Source organism: Theropithecus gelada, chromosome 4 (genome assembly GCF_003255815.1).
Source record: "Theropithecus gelada isolate Dixy chromosome 4, Tgel_1.0, whole genome shotgun sequence".
NCBI lineage: Eukaryota > Metazoa > Chordata > Mammalia > Primates > Cercopithecidae > Theropithecus > Theropithecus gelada.
In genome coordinates this window covers 135742749-135758507 of record NC_037671.1, presented here as the reverse complement: position 1 = coordinate 135758507, position 15759 = coordinate 135742749, and the positions used below count along the sequence as shown (strand labels likewise).

The following is a 15759-nucleotide window of genomic DNA, read 5'->3' as shown; positions in this document are numbered from 1 at the left end:
TGCCACTGAACTCCAGCCTGGGGACAGAGCGAGACTCTGTCTCAAAAAAAAAAAAAAAAAAAAAAAACACAAGATCTCTGCAAGTCTAGATCTGAAAAAGGGCCAAAATAAAGAAAGAAAAAGAAAAAAATATTAAAAAAAAAAGAACAAGATCATGTCTTTTCTTGTTCAGTAACATGTTCAGTAAAAGGATGGAGCATTCTGTTTCTTAATAAGACTGTTAATAATTATTCTTCAAACTATACAGGTATGTTTTTGTGCTATTCTGTATATAGGTTGTTTTTCACAGTAAAAACAAAAAAAGCCAGCAGGGAGAAGGAAAGGGAATGGAGTGGGAAAAGTATCTCAGAAAGTCACAGTATGTGAGCCCGATGGACACCATAAATCTTCTAGACTTTGTGTAGAGTATGAGTGAAATGGAACCAATATGCTCACTTTGTTTACTTATGGAACCAATTTGCTCACTTTGTTTACTTATGAATTCAGCTTTTAGAGGATTTGAGGTGAGCTATGTAACTCTGCTGGATTCTCTCTCTCTGAGGCAACCAAGTCCTTCTTATATACATAAACCCCAAAACTGTCAGAAGAGCTAGGAAGGAACTGAGGAAAAAGAATATTCAATGAGCATTGCAGCCAGGCACAGTGGTGCATGCCTGTAGTCCCAGCTACTTGGAAGGCTGAGGCAGGAGGATCACTTGAGCCCAGGAGTTTGAATCCAGCCTAGGCAAGATGCAAGCAAGACCCTGTCTTAAAAACAAAACAAAACAAAACAAAGCACCAAATGGGCCAGGCACAGGACTAAGTGGTTTGCACATATATATGTTGTTAAATCCTTGCAGCAACCCTGCAAGACAGGGAGGACTAACTTCATTTCACTGGTAGGAAAGCCAAGGTTCACAAATATTAAGTAATTCTCCAAAGGACCACAGAACTGGTTAGTTGTAGAGCTGGCTCAAGGCCAGTTCTCTGAAGATTCACTTATCAAATATAACAATTTATTTCTTTGTCAACAGCAGAGGAATGATTTAGAAATTGGAAAAATAAGCAAATCATCATGATGAATAAGACAATCGGGCCAGGGATTCAAAGACCAGATGCTAGTTTTACTTCTTTATCTTGTATCTCTCTGCCTGAAACACATGCCCGCCATCCTCACTACCCACTTATTTATTCATTCCAACTCTTACTAAGTAATAACTTTTCTGAATTCCCCAAGTTTTCTGCAATGTTAGTGTAGGACTTTTATATTAGAAAAAAAGTATTTGGTTTACTTTATGATTATATAATGTTTATCATAAGTCAGTCCCCGGTTTTTTGTTTGTTTGCTTGCTTCTTTTTTGTTTTTGTTTTGTGCAGTTGCAAGGTTTAATAGAGTGAAAACAGAGCTCCCATACAAAGGGAGGGGACCCAAAGTGGGTAGCCATTGTCACCTCGAATGCCTGGGTTTATATCCTGATCATTGTCCCTCCCCCTGTGCTCTCAGGCAATAGATGATTGGCTATTTCTTTACCTCCTGTTTTTGCCTAATTAGCATTTTAGTGAGCTCTCTTTACTACCTGATTGGTCGGGTGTGAGCTAAGTTGCAAGCCTCATGTTTAAAGGTGGATGCGGTCACCTTCCCAGCTAGCCTTAGGGGTTCTTAGTTGGCCTAGGAAATCCAGCTAGTCCTGTCTCTCACTGCCCTCTCTCAAGATGAAAACTCAAGTGCTGTTGGGGAGGTTGGCCAACGACCACTCTGCGCTTCCTGCTGAATTGGGGCGTAGTAGGGGTTGTGCAGTTGAGATTTTCTCGGGAGGGGTGCCTTCAATGTCATTAACATTGGAGCATGGGCTAGCAGGCTGGTCTAGCTGTCCATGGTAGATCTTAGTCATGGACTACATCTGGGGCTACATTTGAAGAACCATTTGTAGATTTACAGCTTCGATTCTGGAAGAGACAAACTTAACAAGGAGGTTAAAGATTCAGGGATTGAAATGTATGACCTGCAGTACAGGTGATTTTTTTTTTTTTTTTTTTTGGCACACTTCACAAGCCCTGACTATCTGCTTCATAGTTTTGAAAAGGTCTGGTCCAGTAAATAATGATTTGGCCATCTGATGGGTGCTATCAATGCCTAAGTGAAAGGTCTGGTGAAGGGTTTTGAGTAATTTCCATTGGTTAGCTGCAAGCAAAAGTATTTTTCCTTCTTTGGTGGCCAGCCATCCTGAGGGGAGGGAAACTATGTCTTTGTGAGGTTCCCCATTCTATTTCTTCTGCTGAGTACTGGGGCCTGGTTTCCCAGAGGGGATTACCCTATACTAGGAGTCCTTCTATAAGCATTTCTAATGGAGGGTCCTGCCTTGTGGCTCTTTTGGCTTCAATATCCGCTCAGCAATTCCCTTCTATTTCCCTATCCTTTCCGATGACCCTGGCAGTGTAAGACTGCCACCTCTTTAGGTTTCTGTACAGCCAATAATAATCTCCTAAAGGCTTCCTGATGTTTGCTAGGTGTTCCCTCGGAAGTTAGGAATTCCCTTTCTCTCCATATTGCTGCGTGGGCATGGAGGACTAGGTAAGCATACTTAGAGTCTGTATATGTATTTACCCTTTTTCTTTATCCTAATTCTAGTGCCCAAGTGAGGGCTATTAGTTCTGCCAGCTGAGCACTAGTTCCTGGAGTGAGGGGATTACTTTCAAGTATTCCATTATCACTGACCACTGCATACCCTGCTTTTCAAAGTCCTTTTTCTACAAAGGAACTTCCATCAGTATACAAGTTGAGGTCGGGAACAGTCAAGGGAACCTCTAGAAGGTCCCCTCGAGTGGCGTAAGTTTGAGCAATGACTTGTTGACAGTTATGTTCTATCATTTCTTCATTGTCTGGAAGAAATGTGGCCGGGTTAAGAACTGCACAAGTGCGCAGTCACGGTACTAGCCCTTCAAGTAATAGAGCCTGATATTTAAGTAAATGGTTGTCTGACAGCCACAAGTCTCCTTTAGCAGTGAGTATGCCATTCACATCATGAGATGTCCACACAGTAAGATCTCTTCCATGTATTACTTTAACTGCTTCAGATACTAAGACTGCCACTGCCACCACCACCCGTAAACAATGAGGCCAACCCTTTGCCACTACGTCAATTTCCTTACTCGGGTATGCCACGGGTTGCAAGCTGGTCCCTCAGACCTGTGTAAGGACTCCTAGAGCTATTCCTGTTTTTTCTGTGACATATAAAGAAAAGTCTTGCCCCATTGGCAAGTTTAACACTGGGGCTTGGGTTAGGGCCTTCTTTAGGGCCTGGAAAGCCACTTCTGCTTCAGGTGTCCATCTTACTAAATGGGCATTGGCTTTCTGAGTTTCCTTAATTGCGTATATAATGGACTGGCTATTTCGCCGTACCTGGGAATCCAGATTAGGCAGAAGCCTGTTATGCCAAGGAACCCTCTTAGTTGCTTTAGGGTTTGGGGATATGGATAAGCCACTATAGGCTGGATACGAGCCTGAGGACCCTGGTGCCTTTGGATAATTTTAGCCCTAAGTATTTCACCTGCTGTGAGCAGAGCTGAGACTTTGGTTTGGAAACCTTGTAGCCACAGGTAGTGAGGAAATTTAAGAACGCGTGGGTGGCTTGATGGCACAAGGTTTCTGAATGGGCAGCTAAAAGTAAATCATCCATGTACCAAAGGACAAGAGTGTCCAGGTATGAGAACTGGCTCAAGTCTTGGGCTAATGCCTGGCCAAACGGATGGGGGCTATCCCTGAACCCTTGGGGTAAAACAGTCCAGTCCAGTTGAGACGTTGGGTTCAAAGGATCTTCAAAGGCAAACAAGAATTGAGAGTCAGGATGTACACAGATGCAGAAAAAGACATTTAAGGTTCAGGACTGTAAACCACTCTGCTTCCTCTAGTATTTGGGAAAGCAGAGTATAAGGGTTAGGTATAGCTGGGTATAGAGGGACAACGTCCTCATTGATAATCCTGAGATCTTGCATGAACTCTCCACTGTCCGTTGGGTTTCTGTACTCCTAAAATTGGAGTATTACAGGGGCTACTGCATGGTTTTACTAGGCCTTGGGCTTTTAGGTCCTTAATAATCTTTTGGAGTCCTTGTTGGGCCTCAGGTTGGTACTGCCTTTGGTAGGGAAAGGAGGCAGAACCCTTTAGTTTAACTTGAACAGGACAGGCATTTTTTGCTCATCCATATTGTCTTTCTGTTGCCCAGACTTCAGGATTAATTCCTTCCTCAAGCAGGGGACAACAAACGGGCGTTCCTTCTCCTATGTTCAGGTGTATAATGGCCCCTGCTTTTCCTAGAATGTCTCTCCCTAACAAGGGAGTGAGGCTTTCAGGCATAATTAGAAAAGCATGTGAAAAGAGTAAAGTTCCCCAGTCACAACTTAGTGGCTGGGAGAAGTATCTAGTGACTGGCTGTCCTAGGACCACTAGGATAGTGACAGATCTGGAGGACAGTTGTCCGGGACAGGACAGTAAGACTGAGAGTGCCACGCCAGTGTCCAGGAGACAGGTAACCTCCTGGCCCTCAATGGTCAAGCAGATCTGGGGCTTTGTGAAGGTGATGGCATGGGCTGGCACTTGCCCCAGGCACCCTCAGTCCTGCTGCTGGATCATCTGGTTAGTAGCTTCTGACTCAGAGGACCTATGTCCCCTGGGGCAGTGGGCCTTCCAGTGATTCCCTTGATATAAGAGGCACGGACGAGGGGGTGGCTTATTTCTATTTGGACAATCTTTTTTCGTGTTCTTGTAGACCGCACTGGAAGCAAGCCCTATTAGGCATTCTATTTGCCCAGCTTTTCCCTTTTCCAGAGCCTCCAAAGTCTGCTTGCTGAGGGCCATGAGTAAAGCGGTGACTTCTAATTTTTTTTTTTTTTTTTTTTTTGTTTGGAGACAGAGTCTCGCTCTGTCATGCGGTGGCCTTTTCTTCATCCTGTTTGTCCCATTCCGCCTGCTCCTCCTGATCTCTATTATAAAAAACCGAGGTTGCCAAGTTCAATAGGGTTTCTAACTTTTACTCCGGGCCTAAGGCGGACTTTTGAAGTTTTTTTCTAATGTCTGCAGCTGACTGAGTGATAAACTTTTCCTTAAAGATTAGTAGGCCTTCAATAGAGTCAGGTGATAGAGACATATGCTTCCTCAATGCCTCCCTTAGTCTCTCCAGAAAGGATTCTCTCTCCAGTAGGATATTCTTTCTTTCCCTGTGTTATAGTGTGATAGTGGACATCACTGAATAATTCATAGACTTCCTCCTAGTTTTCCTTAGTCCTTCTAGCATGCAAGTTAGCAAATGTCTGCGGCACCAATCTCCATGTTCTGATTCTGTGTCCCAGTGAGGGTCTACACTGGGAACTGCCTGCTGACCTGTGGGGAATCGTTCTCTTTCCTCTGTTGTCGTCCTATCATTGACCTGACTGAGATACCAGAGATCGCCAAACTCAGGCTACAGTTATGGCGGCACTTCTCTCATTTGGGGTTAGTGTCTGATTTAGCAGTAACATTATATTTCTCCATGTCAGATCAAAGGATTGTCCTAACCCTTGTAAAACATCAATATAGCCATCAGGGTTATCTGAGAGTTTACCTAGGTCTATTTTAATTTGCTTTAAGTCTGAGAGAGAAAAAGGTACATGTAACTCTGACTGGGCCGAATTCTCCTCCTCCCACCGTTAGGAGGGGGCATAATCAGGGGATATTGGCACTCTTCGGTTCATTGTTTACCCCTTTGTCTATCTCCTTTTGGACTGTTTTGGTTGAAGGGGGTCCTTATTAGTTGGGGAAGGAGTTCGGGGGACACCGGGGTAGGGAGGTAGACTCTGAGGGCTTCCTGTAGGGCATAAATCACACTTTTTACATAATTGCAAGTTGTCTCTTAATGAAAAGAAAGTTTGTACATATGGCACTTCACTCCATCTGACTTCTTTTCTACAAAAGAGGTTTAGCTGTAAGATGGTGTTACAATTTATACTTCCCTCAGGGGGCCAGGTTTCTCCCCCTTGAAGAGGATATTGTGGCCAGGTGGTACTGCAGAAGAATATAAGTCGTTTCTTTCTTAGCGTCTGAGGGTCAAATTGGTCCCAATCCTCTAGAATACATGTTAGGGGTGTTTTTACCTTGGGGGGAACGTTTCCAATCTGAAGAAGGAACACAGGGATGCCAGCACCCCTAGTCATTTTCCAATGAGTATTAATCCTAGAGCGTCCTCTATGGTCCTAATGCTTACTCCTTTCTAGGGTGCGTAACCACCCAAGGACCCCTGCTTATTGGATTATTTACGCTTACCGATGTAGCACCTCTCACCCCTTTTCCTGCCCTTCCTGACCACAAAGAAAGGGGTCTGGGCTGCTGGATTCTAGTGGTCCTTTACCAGCATTCCTAACATTGCCTTTGTGCTCAGGGGGAAGTCCTAGACCTGGGCTGGGTCCCTGAGTATTTCATAGCAACCCAGTTGCCCCATCAAGATGCATTCCCATAAACAACAGTGTTTTCGGGCTACGCCCTTGTTTACACTGACAACAAAGTGGTATTCCAGGGTTATAGGGTCACAGAGAAGACCTTCAATTATCAATTATAGGTTTTAAATTTACCCTGACTTTTAAAGGAATAGGGCACATTGTTTTTTCTTTACTACTTCTATCTTTTTCTTTCTCTCTTTGACTCCCTCTTTGTCTCTCTCCCTTTCTCTCCCCTCTGTCTCTGTCTTTCTCTCTCTCTCTCTCTCTCTCTCTCTTCTCCTAGCCCTTTACAAACTTGGGACCCTGGCAAGGGTGGTGGGGAACGGGTCCTACATAACTGCCCATGTCGAGAGCTGTATGCCTAAATTGGGAGGGACACCAGGGACAAGACTCTCTGGGTTCATAGCCTAGGGGCCTAAGGACACAGCGTAGAGCTTCCTTAGATCCCTTTGGAGATACAACTTGCTACAGGAAATGAAAATCTGAACCATTAGTACCTAGAAGGCAGGGATCCGAGGAAGTAGATTCAGAGGTAAGGAGAATTTTGGGGCTACACTTTCAAGAAAGTCATGTTTGGGACCCAGGAGGTATGGGTCAGAAGGAAAGGCAGCGGTGCACGCATGGGCGACTGTTGAATACAGACTTCTGGCTGCGCCATGATCTCAACGGGCCAATGCCAGGAGTTCGGGACGACAGCTTTCTGCCTCTAGTCGGCCCTCGGCTTCCCCAGGAAAACTGAAAGTGGAAGCTGGTTCCAGGCAGACCAATGCTCCCAACGCAGAAGGGTTGCGGGTTATTAGAAAGTCCTTCCCCAGATAGCCTCACATCTGAGTCTTAAGTCCGGCGGCCACACTAATTGTTTTTAACCGGCCAACAGGTGCCCGGTACTTCCCTCTAATTCTAAGGAAGGGTAGGACAGAATAGCAAGTGAAAGTGATCCAATATTACCATGAAAGTGGTCCAATATTACCACTTTGGAAGTCCCTTCATGGTGGCCAAAATGTTACCGGTGGGTCCTTGTTCTCAGAGCTCCCAAGATGGTGACAGGCCGCTTCCAAGATGGTGGCAAGCCTCTTGTTCTCTGACCTGGGGTTCTTGGCCTCACGGACTCCAAGGAATGGAATCTTGGGCCATACGGTGAGTGTTATAGCTCTATTCAGCTCAATTAGGACAAACTCCAGGCACTCAGTCCGCACGGGAACAATGGCAAGCCTCTAGCCCGATTGGGAGAAGTGATGGATGCTGCCTCACTGGATCACAAGTGCAGCAGACACCCTGCCAGACCTGGAGGGGTGGAAGTCAGTGGCGGGTCTGCGATGGTGGCAAACAGCGGTGGTGGACGGCAACTGAAAGCTCAGCTCGAGTCGTAACAAACATGGACCAGAAGAGTGTGCAGTTGCAAGATTTAATAGAGTGAAAACAGAGCTCTCATACAAAGGGAGGAGACCCAAAGGGGGTAGCCCAAGTCAGTCACTGTTTTAAGTGCTTTACAAATACTCATTTAATCCTCATACCTACCCTATGAGGGCATGATTAGTATCTGCTTTATACCTAAGAAAATTAAGGCACAGAAAGATTGAGTAGTTTTCTCAAGATTACATAGCTAGTAACTCAGCCAGGATTCAAAATCAGACACAGTTTGGATCATGCTCTTAACCATTATACATTGCTGTACGTCTATTTAAAAAACATCCTAGTGGGGAAAAGCTACTTTATTATCCTAGTAGATTCTATCACAGCAGAGATGGGCAGGTGGGAGCATGGGTAATAGCTCAACGGACCCAGGTCCAAGGCCCAGGTGGTGGGAGGGTAACACACTCGAGGAAACAGAGGTGCTGGTAAGTAGCAGCAGAAGTGAATGGCCCTTCTGCCTGGTGAGGCTGCAACATGTAATACAGAGGTAATGCTACCAAGCCACAAGGGAGCTCCACACACACATAACAGAGTGTCTAGTGCTGAGAGTACAACAGTGCTCATTCAACTGATACTCCCCCAAAAAAGTGGAGCCCATCAAAAAAAGAACAGCTTGGGGAAAGACGCTTCTAAGCACTGTTTACACGTAAACACAAAGGAACTAGCATGTCAGTGAACAGATTCACTGAAGACTATCTCAGCTGTCTTCTAGAGGGCACATAAACAAGTTCCCATAGTAGAGAAGAATGCCTTCACATGAGTTTACCAGGAAGACCTTCTCCCCTAGAAATACTGTGTTGACTTCACTGTGATGGCATTTCATTTAGAACACATTCCCCATGACTATATATGCTACAGTACTAACATATGTCTCCTGTTTTTTGTTATGATAAAGTGTGGCAGGGAGCAGGTCTTAAAAGCATAAGTGTTAGAAGCAAACTACATATTCTGATATGATGACTGTGTCTCATAACCAAATACTCCAGTTTGTAACTCCAGCGTAGGTTTTCTTAAAGAAATGATAGCTTGAACTTAATGCAAAACCTAATTTTTGAATTCTAGTTGTATAAATTATTTTCTCAGGATTTTGGATTTTGCTGTGTAAGAGGACCTCAATCAGACTGAATGCAATGTGTCAAAGCAAAAAATAAAAAAATAAAAAATAAACATTTTGAATTTTACCTATTTTATGAGGGAGAAAAGAGAAACAATTGTCTCTATCAATTGTCTCAGGCCTTTGCACTGAGATTTAACCGCATCTCTACTTTGTCCTGTGGCCTTTCACTCAAGTTATCCCTTGTCACATCCAGAGGTCCAAGACAGAAACGGCAATTTGGATATGGTGAGCTGTCAGTAAAGATTCTGAATATGGAATTCCATCCTAAGGGTGTCTGGAGTTATATCTTGGAGGCCTTTGAATGCCATATGGCTAGTCTATAGTTATACAAATGTAAAACTTAAAAACCACTTTGAGTTAAACTGAATTTAAATACAGAATAACAGCTTTATCACTAAAATAGCGTTTGTCAAGAACTTTGTTCTTTCACTGATAAAACTGGCTTTATAACATTTACCTATCAAATATAAGCCACTGACAAGAACAAAATACTGATAATTCTGATAAATTATAATGTATTGCCTATTCACTAAAGCACTAACCTTAATTAAAGTACCATATCAGGTAGAGATTGTTTTGTTTTTTCTATTTTCTAACACTGAACTCAACCAGCTTGATAGTTTCACATCAGTTCCAAACCACTGTATTTTTCCACTTGTGCCCCCAACCCCCCCTCCCTTCTTTGCCCACTTTCTTGGAAGCCTGACAGACTGCTCCAAGGTCCAAACACACAGCTGTTCCTTCCAAGGCCAGCTCCAAAACTGACGTGGGCTGCCTGGTAGGCATCATTCCAATCAATTAGTAATGCCTCGTAGCCTTTTCATATTTCAGTCTTTTCCTTTTCACCGGAAAGACTTACTGCCTAACTTTAAAACCTGTTATAGCATAATGTTAAATGAAAAATAAGTAGACACTCTATAACTTTGTACAGCTTATACACACATAAGAACTGGAAGTGAATATGAAAAAATAAAAACAACTTGTTAGGGTAAAAATTTTTATTGATTTACAAATTTTTATAATTATTATTATAGTCTGTGCAATAAAAAACCACTAAGGAGGTAATCATCATAATCTGTCACTGGCAAGCCCCCTTCTATCTTCTATAAGGAACAACGCACTCTCTCTTGAACACAGAGGTATTCGTTCTCTCCTCAATAAATAGCTTTCCTTACTGCATCCGACTTCGAGTGGTACACAGGTGGAACTTGTCACAGTAGAAAGATTTAGAGTGTGGTGTTATGGAATTAACATCTATATTTTTTTCTTCAAACCTACCAGTGTGTCTTGATCAGCCAACCTTTCTTCTACAATAGAAGAGCACTGCTCCCTCTTCTTATCAGACCACTAAATAACCAATAAGTAATTATTAAACATATTATTGTGAAGAAATAATTAAGAAAACAGTATCTAGTGTAGAGTTAAGTGTGGGTTTGAACTCTGGCATCACTGATCTGCTGCGGGACCTCAAACACATTAATTAACCACTCTGTGCTTCATTTTCCTCATTGGTAAAATGGGAAGGAAAATAGCATAATAATGGAGATAAAAAAGCTTGGAACTGGCTCTTCTTAAACACTCAATAAATGTTTGCTATAATTATAATTATTATTAGAATGCTAACCAATTGATGATAATAGTTAAACTGACAGAATGATTCAAAGAAACAAACTTCCAAGGAAATGAAACCCTGTTTTAAGAAGAAAACTCAAGGATATCACTGCCCCTTTTGGCCTCAGTGGAGATGAGAAAAGCTACTGACAGTCTGAAGCCTCGGAGCAAAGGCAGCAGTAATCTTGGGTTCGGCCTGGATTCAGCTTGGTGAATAGGGAAGACATGACCCAGTACACGCAGGTTCACTCATGTAATCTCAAGAAGCCACAGTTTCAACAATGTCCCTCTCCATGCACAACAGGATTTTGCTTTTTCCCCTAACCCTCACTACTTCCTAATCCCTATTTTGTGTCTAGTGTTTAGAAATAGTCTCTTCACCCCTTTCCCTCTACTCTATTTCCACCCTTAATGCCCCTTCAGACTGTTAGAGCAAACAGATTCATTGATAGATAACAAGAACCATAATGCCACTTTAGAGATGACTGCTGAGAGAATACGTGATAAATATCATCCAATGATCAGATTAGGAGTACACCAGCAAGAACACCGCAGTTCTAATTGCTGATCAGCCACCACTAGTTGTATGACACATAAGATTCTAGCAAGAAAGACATATTTCTTCTATACCTTTATTTCCTTCACAGTACCTGGCCTAGCGCCTACCCAAAATAAGACACATCACTCCCCTGCTCAAAATCCCACATTTAGAAGAAATCCAAGCTCTTTACCCTAGCCTACATACCCTACACAATCCAGTCCCTCTACCTCCACACTGTACCAATAAAATGTGCCACCTATGATCCTGCCTTTCAGCTTCGGTGCTTCTGTTTCCTCCCGGGAAGTGATTCCCCAGGTATTCATGTGGCTATGGTCACTCAGGTCTCAGATCAAATACCACTTCGTGTGATAGGACTTCCCAACTAGCACTCTTCTCAAGCACTGTCCCATTTTACTTTCCTCAAAGTCCTTGTCACTCCATAAAATTCTTGTTGACTCATTTACCATTTCTACCACTAAAATGTAAATTCCATCAGAGCAAGCACCCTATCAAGTTTGCTGCGTTCCTGATGCCTAGCACAGTGACTAGCGTATAGAAAGGGGCTCTCAATTTTTGTTGAGTTAAATGAGTAATAACCTCTGAAAACAATACTACCAATATTTATTCAATGCCTACTATATGCCTCCACTGTTCTATCAGGTTGGTGCAAAAGTAATTGCAGTTTTTGCTGTTACTTTTAATTCTACTTATTATCTCATTTAAGCTACCCAAAAATCCTACAAGGTCCTCCATTTTACAATGAGAAAACCAGGGCTTCGAGAGATTAAGATGCTGCACCATCACCCAGCTAGTAACTGGTAGAGCCAGTATTCTGGTCTGATTCATAATATATAATTCATATAAAAACATAAGAACTTCTATTCTTAACCACAGTGCTATACTACCTCCAAGTCAGATTTCTTCATTTGCAATATATTAATAACCATGTCATCGCACTAGACTTGACAGGCTTATAGTGAGGAAAAATATATAAAAACAAACTGAAAAGTATAAAGTACTACGTGGATATGTTATAACATCCAAGTCAGATTTCTTCATTTGCAATATATTAATAACCATGTCATCGTACTAGACTTGACAGGCTTATAGTGAGGAAAAATATATAAAAACAAATTGAAAAGTATAAAGTACTACATGGATATGTTATAACATCCTAAAACAGTCATGGACTGCATCACATGACTCTAACTAGATCAAAAAGAAACGTGGTAAGCAATAAAGTTCTTTAATCTCACACTTCATCTAGGGCACAGTGCTCAGTAGTAGCATGAATATGACGCTCCTAGATATAGCTCAACATTAGTCAATGCATATTTCTACCTACTTACCATTCAGCTGCAACTGTATAAGCATGAAGTATAAGAAGAAGCTAATCAAAGGATGAGTGTGAAAAAGAGGATCCATAAATACCAAGAAACACCTCCTGGTGAAGTCAACCTGCTCTTTACAACCAAACACCAGCCCCACTGGCTCCTCACTCATTACATGGAAAAAACTAAGGTAATACCCAGCCTGGAACATGGTTTTCAGCAGTCTTCAAAATCTTAATATTTATTATTCTAGGACTTTAAGATAATTCCTACTAAAGTAGAGGTTTCAACTATAAATCTAGAAATGAGGCACTATCAATTATAAATCTCACATTTATGATGAATATTACACAGACATAAACATATACCATAAAATATGCATGTGCCTGTGTTTGAACTAAGTCACTACTGAGTCAAGTTACTAATTTCTATGTCTGTCTCCTCTAAGAATTTATAATAGAAATCAGTATACAACTGTAATTCAGTGTAGAGCAGTATTTCAGTCCAAAGATTTAGGCTTGCATCCTAAGTTTTCCAGACAACTCCTGTTTGATCTAGTCAATCTGAGCCTCAGTTTCCTTATCTGTAAAATGAAGATAATAATAATACCATCCTACCTGTTGGCCAAGTTAGAATTAAGGTGTTACTTTATATAAAAATACACCAGAAGGTTTAAGGCAGTAAACAGACTTTACATTTTTTATATAGCAATTGAAAGGAATCCTAATAGAAATATACAGTATAAATATAAACTCTTACTGATATTCAAGAATAAAGAGAGTTGTAAAGGATATTTATTTAACCACAGAAAAATCCAAAAAAAATTACATGCCCCTATTTAGACTGTCTAGCAAAATTTAACAGAGGCAAAGGAATTTCAGGGGCAGTTTGATGAGATGTGGATAGAACAGTTTTTTGGTGAACTCATTAAGTCAGAGTTTTTCAATAAGCCCTAATCATAACATCTTACCATAAATGTGTCCTGGTTTTCCAGATCACATCTTTCCAGAAATTTCATGAGGAGGTAGGTGATAACCAGTCCACGCCCAAATGCATTTATCAAAACATATTATTGTTTCTACAAAGGTTTACTCCAAACCACTCCCATTAGCCCTGGAGACAAACTAATAAATGTCTATAATTTAATGACAATGCTGCTTTTAATGATAATGTGAGCTTTAGCGTGGTAAGTTACAGATGCAGAAAGATCTTTGGATTAAAATATGTCTTTTGGCAGGATTCACGGATCTACTGAGATGTTACTGAGAATTTGGAAACAAAAATAAACACTAATTCAGGGTTTAAATAAATTTTATTAGTAAAATGTAAAATACTTTAATAAGATACTTTCCTAGTTGTATTTCACCTTCCCATTATAGCTGTACTAAGGTTAAAGTATGACTGTCTTTAATGAATTGTGCCATGTAGTCATCAGCACTTAATGATTCAAAGACTTACTAATTAACAGTGAGGAAAATTCCCAGAAACTGTACAGTGAACTGAACTTGAACTCTGACAGTTATCAATGAATGAAATCGCAGAGGTAGGAAGAACAGACAGTTGATAAGCAGATCTATAAACATTTGTTTTTCCTATAGAAAGTCTACAAAGAAATTTTTACTTCATGTTTGTAGAGATTTACGTAATGCTAAAGATTACATTGAAAATTATTACTCTCTGCCATTCCTACTCAATTACCTAAGCCAGAATAAAATTTTGAGAATTCGACAAAGGAAAATCATTCCGGCTGGGCATGGTGGCTCATGCCTGTAATCCCAGCACTTTGGGAGGCCAAGGCGGGCAGATGGCCTGAGCCAAGGAGTTGGAGACTAGCCTGGGCAACATGACAAAATCTCATCTCTACAAAAAATACAAAAATTAGCTGGGTATGGTGTGCATGCCTGTAGTCCTAGCTACTTCAGGAGGCTGAGGTGGGAGGGTCACTTGAGCCTGGGAGGTCAAGGCTGCTGTGAGCTGTGACCATGATTGCACCACTGCACTCCAGCCTGAACAACAGGGACAGACTCCGTCTCTAAAAGAAAAAAAAAGAAAAAAAAAAAAATTCACTCTATTGGGGAAGAATTAATAAAAGTTCTTTAAGTTTTTTTTCTAACTATAAGTATAAAAGTTAATTTCTTAGCCACCAATGAACCCCAAATAATTTGGTTCGGTCCTAACTTCACAAGAGCTGAAAGCATAGAGTTCCCTATATTTCTATAGCCTGTATTTCCTATATTTCCCTATATTTCTATAGCCAATCCTATTACCTACAGTTTACCTACTTCCTGCCAATCAAAAAGTCCATTACTAATCAAGAACTCCTCCATCTCAAGGACCTCAGAGTATTTGGTTTGCTCTTAATGAGGCTCTCAAGCCCTCTGAAGTAGAGCACTGGAACACAAGGCCCCTTTCTGACCTCTGACTGGCTGACTTTTCTGCCCCTTCTGATCCAGGACTGACCCTCAATTCTGGGGATTCTTGAAAATTTTAAAAGGAAAAGAAGAGGGGAGAGGATTAAAGCCAGTGTGTCCCAGATGGTAACATAACACAAACCCTATTCTTTTTTCTGATGAACATCAGCACTTTCTTCAGGAGGGCATTTAGGTTAGAAAGGACTCCTTGAGCCAAGGGTCGCAGAAGCTAGTATTAAGGAGGACGAAGACTCCAATCCAGTAAGCCAGGGAAACCATCCCTGCCAAGGGGCTCAGATTCAGGCTCCTATTGCCCCTTAGACCGACATCAGAATATTTAGGAACTGTTACTGGTTATCCAACTATTGGAGCACAAAAGAATCAGGCAAAGATACTGTCACCTCCTGGCTCAAGGGCTTAAACCAAATAACTGAGGCAGCAGCAAGTCTCAGCCAGTAGGTCTTGCCCTGATTCTGTCCTCACGAAATTAGACACTGAGGAAGTGGACTAATACCAGAAAAAGACCCTTGTCTAGAGGGAGTCACAGTCTCAGAGGTAAACTAAACACATACCTGAGCATGGATGTGAATTACACAAGTAAATAAATAATTGATTCAGTAAGTAATGAGAGGTTGAAAGGGAATGGATCCTTTTACCCTGTAGTAATCTGAAGAGACTTCCTTGCAAGCATTTAAACAACCTGAGCTATGGCCTATACATTGGGAATATCAGACACAGTTGCTCATGAGAGAATTATATTCGACAGGGAAGGGAAGAGTGGGTTAGAGAAGAAATAAAACTCCAAAAGCCAAATTACTATGGAACCAGGCAGAGATCAACCGGATAGGATGATGACAGGTGGGAGGAATGGGCCAGAGTCCAAAGCAG

General features: G+C 41.6%; 1 protein-coding gene across 1 annotated transcript in view; it reads right to left on the bottom strand.

Moving 5' to 3' along the window:
- SLC16A10 (solute carrier family 16 member 10) overlaps nucleotides 1-15759 on the bottom strand; it is a 137598-nt gene that overhangs the window by 84653 nt on the left and 37186 nt on the right. The gene's annotated exons all lie outside the window — the stretch shown is intronic.